Raw genomic sequence first — 15,112 nt, 5'->3', positions numbered from 1 at the left:
CCCCATGATACGGTAGTTTTAACCACCAAGAAACCATGCCATTCAGAAAATAAAACAAAAATTCACACCATTATAACAAAAGCTACATGATATGATAGAATTATGTTAGTGAGCTGCTAAACTATTTGTGAGGCATGATAAGCTACTTTCAAAATGCAGTCCAATCAATTAATTCAAAATCTCATGAACTTCACTAACATGTCAGCAGTACAAAAACTTTAAAATGCAGGATGTATCTTCTCTTTGCTGGTTGTTGCCCTTGATGACATTTCTAGTATGGCAGGCTCCTGGCCTTACTATTATATTTCCAGCCATTTAACCAATCATCTTTTCTGCATCTGACTCCTGGAGAATGTCCAAGTTCAAAAAAGATTATCAAGGATAACTGCTCCAGCTCCTCTAATCACAGATTTTCTCCCTCACAGCCTCGCTACTAATCCAATCATAGAATGCAGGAGCAGTAAAAGTAATGATCCACTAGTATATATCCATGACTTTACTGCTTACACACAAACCTCTGCATACACTCATGTTAAAACATCCTCCCACCAAATCTCCCCATAATCAAAAAAATCCTCTGGCCTCATCTGATATGTCCCTTAGTAAATTCCATTTCACCCAGAAGTACACATTTGTGTAATGGTTAATTCATATATTTAATAAAATGCATTTTTATGCATTGTGTTTCAGTTGTCACTGATCAGAAGAAATGAAAAGCTAGTCAAGTTAAGTAATACCTGGCTTCTTCCTCTGAGTATGCTGACCTTCATAGCCTAGCTTTAAATTCAACTTACCTCAGAAAAGGAAGGAAACAGCAAAACCATAGCCAGCTTCCTACTGATTTGAACCAGACCATCCTATCCAAAGCCAGTACATGACCACCACGGCTTTTGGATTGAGCTTGGCAATATTCTGGTATACTGAAGAAATTTCCAAAAATCCAGTTGTACTTCAGATGAAGATATTCATAGATGCAGTAACTATTAGAATCTTCATCAATGTATAAATTTAATCTTCAGCTTGCAGACTACAACAAACAAGACACAAATATGTGGCCTATTTTCTTACTCATACTCTGATGCTCCCAAAGTGATGCCTTGTTTCTTTTATTTCTTATCTACATGTTGATCCTGGATGACACCATCAGAAAGCATACCATCTCTTCACATCCACTGACAATACCTGTGCTACTTCATTGACTCGTCCACTGGTGCTCAATTATCACACTTGTGAGGTTGCTGTGGCTTTAAAAGGTGTGTTTTGTCCTGATTTCTTTAGGACAGAGAGATTGCAGGACATGTGTTGAGCAGTCTATGAGAAGAGAAACAACTCGTGAGGCCTTGGGGTCTTTTTAAAAGTTGGAACAATACAAGCAGCCTGGGTAGATGAGGGCAAGCTCTCACATGTCTATAATTTTTAGGCAGCTTTCCGCAGTTGTCTCTGGGGTCTCAGTAGGATTGGAAAGCAGTGAATCCCTCCTGGCTGCTACTACACTCTCTCTCTCAGAATTGTCTATTTATGTTCTTTCCTCCTAATTGGAGAACTACATGTGAGACAATCTGCTTTCTGAATTTGCCTTTTTGCCAAGGGTGTGTTTATGGGATGTTGCAATATTGGAACAGTTAACAGAATAATAAATACAGTAACTATTACTAATTAAGGTTTCCAATTGAGCTAAGTTATTCCAAGTTCTTCTTTCTTTTATTTTATCTTAACTGTAGTTTGAATAAATTGTATTTTGCTTAACGTCCAGTAGTTTGATCAATCAAATCTCATCTGGAATGTAGCACCTCACATTTATTTTTAAAATACGAAAAAGTTAGGGTCCAGGCTACCCTATTATATATTGAGGGGTTTTGTTGGGATCAAAATCTCTAATTCCAGGTGGGCAGCAAGTGGTAAGTGTTAGTGTTTTGTTTTGGGTGTTTCAGGTTGTTTTAAACAAGGTATGCTTTGTGTTGTAATGTTTCTTTCAGTCACTAAGAGTTTCCTAGGGGTGGAAGAAGTCACTTTGGGAGTTCTATAGGAAGTGAGCAAGATAAAAATTTCTGAACTGGCAAACAAGCTGGAGTTGAAGTTGCTTTTGTCCATGTGAAAAGGGAAGGTAATTGCAGCAGTAGCTCAACATTTATGATTGCCAGAAAAGCCATCGGAATTTTTAGAAATGGCTAAAATTCAATTGCAAATGAAGTACCTTGAACTGGAGGCAAAAAAATAAGAAAGAAAAACCGTGGCAGAACAAACAGGAACAGAAAAGGAAATGAAACAGTTTGAATTACTATTAAAAGCAGGGGAAAAAGGAGAGGAAGGCCCTAGCAAAAGAAAGAGAGAGAGAGGGAGAGAAGAAAAGCAGAAAGAAAGAGAGGTTGAACTTCAGATGTTGGCCATCAGAGAGGAAAATCAACTTAAAAGGTCAGAGGTGAAGGTAAAAGATAGGCTTAGTGAGGAGGATAGTGATGATGAGCAAAGCCAAAGGCCCAGTCGTAATTTGTTTAAATATGTCCAAGTATTGCTTAAGTTTGACGAGAAAGATGTAGAAGCCTTTTTCATTTCATTTGAATAAGTGGCTAAACAAATGAAATGGCCGGCGACCATGCGGGTATTGTTGACCCAAACAAATGTGGTAGGTAGAGCTCGTGAGGTATTTGCATCACTATCAGAGAAGGTATCTGGGAAATAATGAGGAGGTGAAGAAAGCCATATTAAGTGTAAATCAGCTTGTACCAGAAGCCTACAGACAATGTTTCAGGAACCTAAAGAGGGGACCTGATCAAATGTACATTGAATTTGAAAGGATCAAACAAAGTAATTCTGAGAAGTGAATAACAGTACTGAAAATAGATAAAACATGAAGTCCTTAGAGATTATTTTGGAGGAGTTCAAAAATTCACTTGCTGAAATAGTGGAAGAACAGAGAGTAGAAACTGCAAGATTAGCAATGGAAATGATTGATGATTAGGAGTTGGTTCATAAATTAAAGTTTGGCTTCTGACATCAATTTCATTCTGTCAGGGATAGAAATTGGGGAAAAGAGAAATCCTCACGTGGTAAAGGAAAAGGAGATCTCATTGAAAATAGTAAAGATAGTTTACCACACTGTAAAAATAAAACCCATGAGGGGGAAAGAAAAGTTAAAAATTTCAGGTATTTTCACTGCAATAAAGTAGGCCACATGAAGTCAGTGTTGGTGGTTTAGCCAAAGCACTGGGAAGTTAGATGTGGGAAACAGAATAAGCCAATGAGTTTTGTTGAGGTGGGAAAGGAAAGCACAATGGAAGCTAAAAAGCTGCAATAGAATATACTACCTGATCAAAGGTTGGTTGTGAAGTAAGTCCCAGATCACTGTGAAGAATTTACTTGCAAGGATAATGTTTACACATGTATGCCAGGAGGAGCAGGTAAAGAAATTAAAATTTTAAGAGATACGGGAGCATGTCAATCTTTGGTGGTGAGAGATAAGGAGATATGTAATTCAGAAGGAGTATTTCCAAAAAAGCTGGTAATATATAGAATTCATGGTGTGAGGAGCAATGTTCCGTTATATAAAGTGAGATTGGACAGTCCAATGAAAAGTGGTAGGAGGAGTAATAGAGAAATTCTTAGTTCCAGGAATCCAAGTTATCCTTGGTAATGATATAACTGGATCACAGTTAGGAGTGATAACTATTGTGGTTGAAAATCCAGGAGATAATCAGTCAACTGAAGTATTACAGAAAGTCATCCTGGGATTTTTCCTGACTGAGGTAACAAGGTCCCAAAGCCACAGGTTGAAGCAGGAGGAGAAATCAAAGAATAAAAATAAAGAAGTTAAAGTACAATTCTTGGAGACAATGTTTGACTAAATGGTTGAGAGAAAACAAGAACAGGCGGAGGACAAAGTGGATATTTTTAGTTCAGAGAAATTAACTGAATTACAACAGAAGATGAAAAATGAAAGAAATTGTATTAAAAAGCATACACAGAAGAATCTGAGTGTATCCCAAAATGTTACTATCTTAAAACTGATGTCTTGACAAGGAAATTGAGACCATTACACATTTAGGCAGATGAGAAATGGGCAGAAGTTCATCAAGTTGTATTACAGGTGGATTATAGAAAGGAGGTGTTGAGGGTAGCACATTAATTACCAGTAGGAGGTCATTTGGGAGTAAGGAAAACTCAATCCAAAATCCAAACATTTTTATTTGCTTGGACTGCATAAAGATGTGGGCTGAAAATGTGTTGCTTTTTCAGCTCTGATCTCCAGCATCTGCAGTCCTCACTTTCTCCTGCATAAAGATGTGGTTGAATTTTGCTGGACATGCCATTTTATTTTTATTTATAGAATCCCTACAGTGTGGAAACAGCCCCTTCAGCCCAACAAATCCACATCGATTCTCTGAAGAGTAACCCACCCAAACCCATTCCTCTACACTATTACCCCTGACTAATCCACCTAACCTACACGTTGCTGAACACTACGGGCAATTTAGCATAGCCAATACACCTAACCTGCACATTTTTGGACTACGGGGAGGAAACCGGAGCATCCAGAGGCAACCCATGCAGACACAGGGAGAATGAACAAACTCCAAGGCTGGAATCAAACCCGTGTCCCTGGCACCATGAGGCAGCCTTGTTATACACTGAGGCATCATATGTTTGAGGTAATTGGAAAACCTCAGGCAGCGATAAATCCAGCACCATTAATAAAAATTCCTGCATTTGAGGAACCTTTTGCAAGGGTCTTGATTGCATAGAACCCATATCTAAGATAAAAAATGAAAATCAGTATTTGTTGATCATAATAATTGGTCCACGAGATTTCCAGAGGCCATTCAATTATGCGATATCAGGGCTAAAAGGATTGTAGACGAGTTACTCAAATTGCTTTTTTGATACAGACTACCCACAAACATTCAATCAGATCAAGGGTCAACTTTTACATCAAAATCATTCAAGGAAATTATGGATAGCTTAGGAATAAAACAATTCAAATCCACTTCATACCATCCAGAATTGCAGGGACATTTGAACAAAGTTTAAAGATCACGTTAAGGGCCTACAGTCAAGACTATACAGAGGATTGGGATAAAGGAATTCCATTTGTACTTTTTGCTATTAGGAATGCCTCAAATCATTCTACCAAATTCAATCCATTTGTGTCAGTTTTTGAGCATAAGGTGAGACGGTCATTGAAATGAATTAAGGAGAAATTGATGAGTCAGCATTCAGAGATCACGTATTTGGACTATGTCTCAAAATTTAGGGCAAGATTAAATAGAGCAGGTGAGTTGGTTAAAGAGCATTTAAAAATAGCACTGCATGTGATAAAACAGGAAGCAGACAAAAAAATCAAAAATTCAAAATTTTGCTAATGAAGACAAATGTTAGTATTACTTCCAATGATAGATGAACCTTTAAAAGCAAGGTTTAGTGGGCCTTATCAAATTGAAAGGAAATTGAGTGAGGTGAATTATTTGATAAGAATGCCAGATAGAAAATTATCTCACAATGTATGTCACATGAATATGCTAAAAAGGTATTTTGATAGGGAAGGAAATATAAAGGAGAATGTGTTACTGTTTGCAACACAGAGCAAAGTACCAAATTCAGATGATTCCGAATTAGATATTACTCAAATTAAAGTGGATAACGAGGAAGTTCTCAAACATTAGGATAAATTATTTAGTTACCTTCCAGATGAAAATCTAAATGACCTGAAAGAGTTATTACGGGTAGTCCTCCTATAACATCGTAATTGCATTCCACTGAAACCTTGCTTAATAGAAAATCGCTTAATAGAAATAATGGGGCCTATGGGAAAAGTGGGGTTGGAACAGACCAGCAATAAGTACCACTCACGGTCACTCAAAAATCACCCAAAAGCCTAACACAAAGTGTAGCACAGCCTGAATGAAGGTTAAAATCATATTTATCGAAACAAAAGTAACATTGAAAAATACTGTTAATGCAGGGCCAGAGGGTTATCACCATTATGATCATCACCACTTTCAGGTGCAGTTGTGGTTGCAGACGTGGATGGCTGTAGTTTATTGTGTTCTGACTGTTCCTTGGGGGTTGGTTTAAATGACACCTCAGTTTTTCTTGCCTTGCCCTTTTTCTTCTGTCTTGAAGAAGTTCCTCATAGGTATCTTATTGAACAAACTACTATCCTGCCGCATTCTACATTGTAATCGTTGTCCTCTAAGAGCTTCAACTGCCTCTCAATTTTCCTCAGGATAGAAGACAAAAGAGATGTAGAAAGCTCTTGTGGTGCTGCATCTTGGACTTTATCTTTTTCATCTCCAGGTACCACTTCTGCTCAGCAACAAGCTGTTACAGATGAGCTATACAGAGGTCTTCATAGTGGGTCTCAAGCAATACACTGTATAGGAGATTTTCCTCTGGTCTGCGTAGTTCCTCTGTGCTGCAGTGTGTGGTGGCTCGTTGGAATAATGTTCTGATGCAGCTTCGTTTGAGGATGTTGGGGCGATTGCTTCTGTCATTCAATATTTGATCCAAATATGTTGCTTTCCTGTAGACGCTGGTTTGAAGTTCCCCATTGGCTGTCACTCTACTGTGACATCTAGGAATGCCAGTTTGTTGTTGTTTTCATCCTCTTTAGTGAATTTTATGCCACCAGGATACATGAACATCAACTAGCCACAAAACGACATGACCTTCTCTCACTAGTATCCTTACATACAGAGGAGGAAGGATAACTGGGATAACACATCCATTCTAGGACAAGCCAAACAGAGACATGCATGAGAATTCCTAGAAGCATGGCTTTCCAACGGAACTCTATCAACAAACACATCGAGTTAGATCCCATCTGCCACCCACTGAGAAAAAGAACAGGAAATGATGTCACCACAGGAAATTATATCACCAACCCAAAGAAACCCAAACATATAAATAGAAAACAGGAATTATTAACAGTCATCTGGAGGCCCACTGAAGATGTTACCTAGTAGGGTGACGAAACATCTGGAAATGAACCTTCCAGTTCAGTGAGCAAACCTACATCCATAACCTAGGAGTAGATTTTGTGATATGCAGGTGTAAGAACAAATTAGAAAGGCAAGTGGTATGTATAAGAGTAATGCAGTCCTGCAGGAATTATTTCTGGGCTTATACAGGAATTATACAAGAATATTCTTGTCTCAAGGAAGCACAATGAACATTTATTAGTTTAGTTTTTGAGATGAAACTGCTCAATGTATAGTACTGTGCCTCTCACAAGCCCTGATAGCAGCTCACACTAGTGCATGGGCTGAATGATGTGGAAAATCTGGCACATGTGCAGAATAAATCGTGCGAAACGTGCTGATGGAATAGCACTATTGCGATCAGAGGTAAGCGCTCTCAAAAATACAGTTCCCTAATTTTTCAGTGATGTTATAGCCAAATTGTGCTGCTGAAACATGCTTTATAAGAGAATTACCTGAACAATCACGTGATCATGTGGGGAGATACATAGAAATACACTGGAGTATTAATCTAATTACATATGATATAGATATAGGAAATGCTGTTTCAATTAAGCAATATCCTCATAAACTTAACCCTCTAAAGTTGGCACAGGTTCAAGAAGAGATTGATTGTATGCTGAAAGATAATATAATCAAAGTGAGTTACATCAACTAGAGCTCACCCATAGTAATGGTGCCAAAAACAGATGGTACCAATATTATATGTGAACTATCACAAAGTCAGTGTATTTACAAAGTCTGAATCATATTCTATTCCACATTTGGAAGACTGTATTGAGAAGGTGGGACAAGCAACTTATATTTCTAAGTTGGACTTACTCAGAGGATATTGGTAGGTACCTTTATCCGAAAGAACGAAGACAATTTTGGCTTTCATGACACCGAATGGACTGTACCAGTTTAAAGTCATGCCATTCGATATGTAAAATGCGCCACACACATTTCAAAGACTAACTAATAACATCATTTCTGGATTATCCAATTGTGTGGTGTATATTGATGACCTAGTGATTTTTAGTCACATATGAAAGGAATATTTGCAGCATCTATCGGAATTGTTCAATCGACATTTGGAAGTGGATTTGGTGATAAACCTAAGAGTGAATTCACGAAAGTCCAAGTTATCTTCTTGAGCCATGTCATTGACATGGACAGATGACCCCACAGGATGTGAAAACAAAGGTTTTTCGGAAGTTTCCCATACCTACAACATAGAGGGCAGTACAACGATCCCTGATATTGAGAGCTTCGGAAGTTAGTATCAAATCTTAACAGTGTTGTTGCTCCAGCTTCTGACTTAGTGAAGAGGTGCCGAAGATTTCAGTGGACAGAGGACTGTCAGAATGCATTTGAAAGCCTGAAAGCTGTGTTAACCACTGCCCCAGTGTTAAACATGACTAACTATGCAAAGCCATTGAAGGTGGCTATTGATGCGAGTGATCTTGGTGTCATTGCTGTGCTCTTAGAGTCTTAAAGATGTACAGCACAGAAACAGACCCTTTGGTCCAACTCACCCATGCAGAGCAGATATCCTAAATTAATCTAGTCCCATTTGCTAGTACTTGGCCCATATCCCATTAAAATCATTCCTGTTCATACACCCATCCAGATGCCTTTTAAATGTTGTAATTGTATCAGCCTCCACCACTTCCTCTGGCAGCTCACCCCATACACGCACCACCTCTGCGTGAAAAGGTTGCCCCTTAGGTCCCTTTTAAGTCTTTCCCCTCTCATCCTAAACCTATGCCCGCTAGATCTGGACTTCCCCACTTCAGGGAAAAAGACCTTATCTATTTACCCTATCCATGCCCTTCATGATTTTACAAACTTCTATAAGGTAATGCCTCAGATGCTCCAGGGAAAAGAGCCCCAGCCTCAGTCTCTCCCTATAGCTCAAACCCTCCAATTCTGGCAACATCCTTGTAAATCTTTTCTGAACCCTTTCAGGTTTCACAACATCCTTCCGATAGGAGGGAGACCAGTCTTGCAAGAAGACAACAAGACAGAAAGGCTTATTGGGAATTTTTCTAGAAAACTGCATAAGCATCAACAGGTATATTCCATGATTGAGAAGGAGACCTTGAGTTTGGTGTTAGTGTTACAACATTTCAATATTTATATCAGCAGTAATGTGTCTGAGACAATTATATATACTGATTGTAACTACTTAAAGTTTTTGGAGAAATTTAAACATGCAGCCATTCAATTTGAACATTATACATATGGCAGCATGAGAGAATGTAATTGCTGACATATTGTCGTGACTTTGATGAAGAAAGAAGGTGGTGTTCAGCGGCAGGTTAAAAATTGGACTGAAATAGACTGTAGAAGTGAGTGTTTAGAGTCAATGTAATGTACTTGTGCTAGTAATGTTAGAAGAAAGGTTTTTTTAAAAAATGAAACTAGCTCTGTATTTTGATGGTTCATTTTGTTAAGGAGGGAGGTGTGGCTTTAAGAGGTATGTTTTGTCTTAGTTTCTTTTAGAGAACAATTGGGAGATAGGTGACAAGCAGTCTATGAAAAGATAAACAACTTGTGAGGCCTTGGGGTATTCTTTAAAAGTTGGAACAATAGAAGCAGCCTAAGTGGGTGTGGTCAAGTGGTCAAGTATCCATGATTTTTAGTTAGGTCTCAGCAGTTGTTGCTGGGGTCTCAGCAGGGTTGGAAGGCAGTGAATCTGTCTTGGCTTCTACACTCTGTTTGAGTTGTCTTTTGATGTTCTTTCCTTCTGGATTAGGAAACTGCATGTGAGACAATCTGTTTTCTGAATTTCCTTTTTGCCAATGGTTTATAGGATGTTATTTTATTGGAACAGTAAATTAGTAATAATTACTGTATCTATTATTCTGTTAAGTTTTCCAACAGAGTTAAGGTATTCCAAGTTCTTCTGTCCTTCGCTGTATTTCAGTTAGTGTTGAATAAATTGTTTTGCTTATTGTCTAGTATTTTGACCATCTGGAACACAGCACATTGCATTAACCTTTAAAATAGGAAAAGTTAGGGTCTAGATTACCTTCTTACTATATTTTGAGAGATTTCCCCCCAGACGTGGTCGACGATGCCCTCCACCGCATCTCTTCCACTTCCCGCTCCTCCGCCCTTGAGCCCCGCCCCTCCAACCGCCACTAGGACAGAACCCCACTGGTCCTCACCTACCACCCCACCAATCTTCATGTACAGCGTATCGTCCGTCGTCATTTCCGCCACCTTCAAACGAACCCCACCACCAAGAATATATTTCCCTCCCCTCCCCTATCAGCATTTCGTAAAGACCACTCCCTCCGTGACTCCCTCGTCAGATCCACACCCCCCACCAACCCAAACTCCACTCCCAGCACCTTCCCCTGCAACCGCAGGAGGTGCAAGACGTGCGCCCACACCTCCCCCCTTACCTCCCTCCAAGGCCCCAAAGGAAACTTCCATATCCGCCACAAATTCACCTGCACCTCCACACACATCATTTATTGCATCCTCTGCACCCGATGTGGCCTCCTCTACATTGGGGAGACAGGCCGCCTACTTGCAGAGCGTTTCAGAGAACATCTCTGGGACACCTGGACCAACCAACCCAACCACCCTGTGGCTCAACACTTCAACTCCCTATCCCACTCCACCAAGGATATGCAGGTCTTTGGACTCCTCCATCGCCAGACCACAACAACACGACGGTTGGAGGAAGAACGCCTCATCTTCCGCCTAGGAACCCTCCAACCACAAGGGATGAACTCAGATTTCACCAGTTTCCTCATTTCCCCTCCCCCCACCTTGTCTCAGTCAAATCCATCGAACTCAGCACCGCCTTCCTAACCTGCAATCTTCTTCCTGACCTCTCCGCCCCCACCCCAGTCTGACCTATCACCCTCACCTTGACCTCTTTCCACCTATCGCATTTCCAACGCCCCTCCCCCAAGTCCCTCCTCCCTACCTTTTATCTTAGCCTGCTGGACACACTTTCCTCATTCCTGAAGAAGGGCTTATGCCCGAAATGTCGATTCTCCTGTTCCCTGGATGCCGCCTGACCTGCTGCACTGTTCCAGCAACACATTTTCAGCTTTGAGAGAGTTTGGTCTACTGCTTGTCTGACATCCAATACTGGATGAGCAGAAATTTCTTCTAATTAAAGATTTGGTAGATAAAATGTGTTGTTTTCAGATCTCTCCACATACTCTGTCGTTTAGTTATCAACTTTATCCCTTTTCCTGGCAGGTAATTAAAGTTAAACCCAATTGTTTGCAAACATTGATGTAATATCTGATCCAGAAATAACCTTCTGACTGAATTCCTGAGTCATCACAAAGACAATCTTTTTCCATCTCTGTAACATTTCCTGACTCTGTCTCATTTGATTCTACCTATTGCCAAAATCCTGCTTATGCCTTTGTTACCTCTGTTAGTTGATTATATCAACACATTCCTGGGCAAGACTCCCACAATCTATCCAATGTAAACGTGTCATTCAAAACTCTGCTTCCTGTACCCTTACTTGCACCAAGTTCTGTTCATTAACCAGTCTGCTACTCACTGACCTACAATGGCTCAGGATCAAGTCTTGATTTTTAGAATTCGCATTCTTGCCTTCAAATTTATCTCAGGTTTTCTTGTCCCATTCTCTTATGTTCTCCAGCTTGATAATCCTACAAGTATCTACATTTATCCAATTCTGTCCATTTAAGTATCTCTCATTGGTGGCCATGCTTTCAGCTGCCAAAGCCCCAAATTCTTTCATTACTTCCCTTTATGCCTTTATTCTTCTTTAAGAGACTTCTTAAAACCTATCTTTTTGATCAAATAAGTGATCAACTTTGTTCTATAATGTTCTTGTGAAGATCCTTGGGATGAAATAAAGAACTGCAGATGTTGAAAATCTAAAACAAAAACAGAAATTGCTGGAGAAACTTAGCAGATCTGGCAGCATCTATAGACAGAAAGCAGAGCTAGCATTTCAAGTCTAGTGACACTTGGGATATTCTGTTACAGCAAAAGCTCAACATAAATACGAGTTATTGTACTTAGCAATGTACAAAGCAAGACCTTATGTAATATTGATGATTGGTAGTGTTGAAGTCTTTAGCCGAGTAGAATTCACAGCACAAACAGGAATGCCTTGAACTAGACTATTTGCCAGCCCAAGTGCCTAGTATTAAATTTGGTATCAAAAGCTAGAATCAAGAATGACATGAAACTATCATGACTGCAAAACCATTGACTAATGTCCATTAGGGAAGAAAATCTGCTATCCTTACGCAGTCTGGCATCCCTGTGACTTCAAACTCACTTTAACATGGTTGACTATTAACTACTCTTTGAATGGCCAAGCAAGCCTCTCAGTTCCAAGGTAATTAGGGATGGGTAACAGATGCTGGCTTTCCATCAGTATCCAAATCACATCACATCAAAAAATAAACAATATTTTTTGGCCGAATTTTACAGGTGGCTAACTGTCCTTACAACAGAGTACAGGCATTCCAGCCCTTGATGTTGCGTTGACCTGTGGAACTAATTTGAAGCCCATCTAACCTACACCATTCCATTCTTGTCCATATGCCTATCCAATCACCATTTAAATGCCCTTAAAGTTGACCAGTCTACTACTGTTGCAGGCAGTGCATTCCACACCCCTACTACTCTCTGAGTAAAGAAACTACCTCTGACATCTGTTCAATATCTATCACCCCTCAATTTAAAGCTATGTCCCCTCGTGCTAGTCATCATCATCAGAGGAAAAAGGGTCTCACTGTCCAACCTATCAAACCCTCTGATTATCTTATATGTCTCAATTAAGTAATCTCTCAACTTTCCTCTCTCTAATGAAAACATCCTCAAGTCCCTCAGTCTTTTCTTGTAAGACCTTCTTTCCATACCAGGCAACATCCTAGTAAATCTCCTCTGAAACCTTCCAAAGCTTCCACATCCTTTCTATAATGCAGTGACCAGAACTGTATACAATACTCCAAATGTGGCCACACCAGAGTTTTGTACAGCTGCTGCATGATCTTGTGGTTTTGAAACCATAAAACCTCTACCAATAAAAGCTAACACATTGTGTGCCTTCTTAACAACCCTATCAATCTGGGTGGCAACTTTCAAGGATCTATGTACCTGGACACCGAGATCTCTCTGCTCATCTATACTACCAATAATTTTACCATTAGCCTAGTACTCTGCATTCCTGTTACTCCTTCCAAAGTGAATCACCTCATTCTGCAATAAACTCCATTTGTCACCTTTCAGCAGCTTATCTATGTCTCTCTGTAACGTACAACATCCTTCGTCACAATCCACAACTCCACCGACCTTAGTATCATCTGCAAATTTTCTAACCCATCCTTCTGCATCCTCACCCAGGTCATTTTTAAGCTCTGATCTCCAGCATCTGCAGTCCTCACTTTCTCCTAGTTGATTTTAACCTACTGCGAATCCTCTTGCAAGGATGCCTTCCTTGAAGAAGCTCTCCTCCTCCCTCTACAAGGATCTCAGTGAGTTTCAATGATTTCTCTAGCTTTCTCATTTCCCCTCCCCCCACCTTGTCTCAGTCCCAACCCTCAGACTCAGCACCGCCTTCTTGACCTGCAATCTTCTTCCCAACCTCTCCGCCCCCACCCCCTCTCTGGCCTATCACCCTCACCTTAACCTCCTTCCACCTATCGTATTCCCAACGCCCCTCCCCCAAGTCCCTCCTACCTACCTTTTATCTTAGCCTGCTTGGCACACCCTCCTCATTTCTGAAGAAGGGCTTATGCCAGAAACATCAATTCTCCTGTTCCTTTGATGCTGCCTGACCTGCTGCGCTTTTCCAGCAACACATTTTTAAGCTCTGATCTCCAGCATCTGCAGTCCTCACTTTCTCCTACTCCATTTATAAAAATGACAAATAACAATGGACCCAAAACAGATCCTTGTAGTACCTCACTAGTAACTGAACTTCAGGATGAATATTTCCCATCAACCACCACCCTCTGTCTTCTTTCAGCGAGCCAATTTCTGATCCAAACCCCTAAATCACCTTCAATCCCATGCCTCCGTATTTTCTGAAATAGTCTACCATGGAGATCTTTATCAAATGCCTTATTGAAATCCATATACACTACATCAACCACTTTACCCTCATCCACCTATTTGGTCACCTTCTCAAAGAACTTAATAAGGTTTGTGAGGCACGACTCTAGATGATTACAAATCCTATCTCTTATAGCCCTTTCCAACACTTTACCCACAACTGAAGTAATGATCACAGGTCTATAATTTCCAGGGCTGTCTCTGCTCCCCTTCTTGAACAAGGGAACATTTGCTATCCTCCAGTCTTTTGGCATTATTTCTGTAGACAATGACGACATAAAGATCAAAGGCAAAAGCTCAGCAATCTCCTCCCTGGCTTCCCAAAGAATCCTAGAATAAATCCCAATAATAAAAAATTATCTATTTTTACACTTTCCAGAATTGCTAACACCTCCTCCTTATGCACCTCAATCCCATTTAGTCTAGTAGCCTGTATCTCAGTATTCTTTTCAACCACATTATCTTTTTCTAGTGTGAATACTGATGGAAAGTATTCATTTAGCGCTTTCCCTACCTCCTCTGACTCCACGCACAACTCTCCACTACAATGCTTGATTGGCCTTAATCTTAGTCTAGACGTTCTTTTATTCCTGATATATCTATAGAAAGCCTTAGGGTTTTCCTTGATCCTATAAGCCAATGACTTCTCATGTCCTCTCCTGGCTCTTTTTAGCTCTCTCGTTTAGGTCTTTCCTGGCTAACTTGTAACTCTCAAGCACCCTAACTGAGCCATCACATCTCATCCTAACATAAGCCTTCTTCTTCCTTTTGACAAGAGATTCAACTTCCTTAGTAAACCATGGCTCCCGTGCTCGGCAACGTCATCCCTGCCTGACTAGTACATACTTTTCAAGGACCTGCAGTAGCTTGAATAAGCCCCACATTTCAATTGTGCCCATCCCCTGCAATTTCCTTCCCCATTCTATGCATCCTAAATCTTGCCTAATCGCATCGTAATTGCCTTTCCCCAGCTATAACTGTTGCCCTGTGGTATATATCTATCCCTTTCCAAGATATACAAGCTTTCAATGAATTAGTAATTAATATTGCCTTCTGTTTGGAGTAACCAGTACTTATTC

General features: G+C 40.1%; 1 protein-coding gene across 3 annotated transcripts in view; it reads right to left on the bottom strand.

Moving 5' to 3' along the window:
• The window catches only part of smtnb (smoothelin b), a 362,626-nt gene that overhangs the window by 51,797 nt on the left and 295,717 nt on the right, over window positions 1-15,112 (bottom strand). The window lies entirely within an intron of this gene.

The sequence above is a fragment of the Chiloscyllium plagiosum genome, unplaced genomic scaffold (genome assembly GCF_037043375.1).
Source record: "Chiloscyllium plagiosum isolate Xiang-an unplaced genomic scaffold, Cpla_swu_hap1 HiC_scaffold_24, whole genome shotgun sequence".
Lineage (NCBI taxonomy): Eukaryota > Metazoa > Chordata > Chondrichthyes > Orectolobiformes > Hemiscylliidae > Chiloscyllium > Chiloscyllium plagiosum.
Note: the sequence above shows the minus strand (reverse complement) of the source record. Positions and strands in the feature narration are given on the sequence as shown.